This window comes from Physeter macrocephalus, chromosome 14 (assembly GCF_002837175.3).
Source record: "Physeter macrocephalus isolate SW-GA chromosome 14, ASM283717v5, whole genome shotgun sequence".
Lineage (NCBI taxonomy): Eukaryota > Metazoa > Chordata > Mammalia > Artiodactyla > Physeteridae > Physeter > Physeter macrocephalus.
Genome location: NC_041227.1, coordinates 115,580,245 through 115,581,292, shown reverse-complemented (window position 1 = coordinate 115,581,292; position 1,048 = coordinate 115,580,245). Strand labels below are relative to the sequence as shown.

The following is a 1,048-nucleotide window of genomic DNA, read 5'->3' as shown; positions in this document are numbered from 1 at the left end:
TGCTGCAACTACTGAAGCCTGCATGCCTAGAGCCCATGCTCCACAACAAGAGAAGCTACTGCAACAAGAAGCCCGTCAACACAACTAGAGAAAGCCCACACGCAGCAACGAAGACCCAACACAGCCCAAAGTAAATAAATAAAAGAAATAAATTTTTTTAAAAAGAAAATTAAAAAAAAAAAAACCTGTGGAAGACTGGAGGAAAATAATTGCAAGTCGTATATTTGATTACGGACTTTGTATCCAGAATAGGATTGACCCCTGAACAATACAGGGGTTAGGGGCACCGACGACCCCTGAGCAGTTGAAAATCTGAGTATAACTTTACAGCCAGCCCTCCCTATCCAGTTTCCATCTATAGATTCAATCAACCTTGGATCATGTAGTACTGTATTATGTACTTTAAAAAATCCACATATAAGTGGACCCATGCAGTTCAAACCTGTGTTGTTGTTCAAGGGCCAACTGTATATAAAGAACTCTTAAAAATCAACACTGAAGAGACAAACAACCCTATTTAAAATGAACAGAAGGGGACTTCCCTGGTGGTGCAGTGGTTAAGGATCTGCCTGCCAATTCAGGGGACATGGGTTTGAGCCCTGGTCCGGGAAGATCCCACATGCCGCAGAGCAACTAAGCCCGTGCGCCACAACTACTGAGCCTGCGCTCTAGACCCTGCGTGCCACAACTACTGAAGCCCGCGAGCCACAACTACTGAGGCCTGCGCGCCTAGAGCTCATGCTCCGCAAAAAGAGAAGCCACCGCACTGAGAAGTCTGCGCACGGCAATGAAAAGTTAAAAGAACGAAATTAGAACACTTCCTAACACTGTACACAAAAATAAACTCAAAATGGATTAAAGACCTAAATGTAAGGCCAAACACTATAAAACTCTTAGGGGAAAACATAGGCAGAACACTCTATGACATAAATCACAGCAAGATCCTTTTTGACCCACTTCCTAGAGAAATGGAAATAAAAACAAAAATAAACAAATGGGACCTAATGAAACTTAAAAGCTTTTGCACAGCAAAGGAAACCATAAACAA

At 42.6% G+C, this 1,048-nt stretch overlaps 1 protein-coding gene across 5 annotated transcripts in view; it reads right to left on the bottom strand.

Annotated features, from left to right (window-relative positions):
* GRB7 (growth factor receptor bound protein 7) overlaps window positions 1-1,048 on the bottom strand; it is a 20,664-nt gene that overhangs the window by 14,931 nt on the left and 4,685 nt on the right. The window lies entirely within an intron of this gene.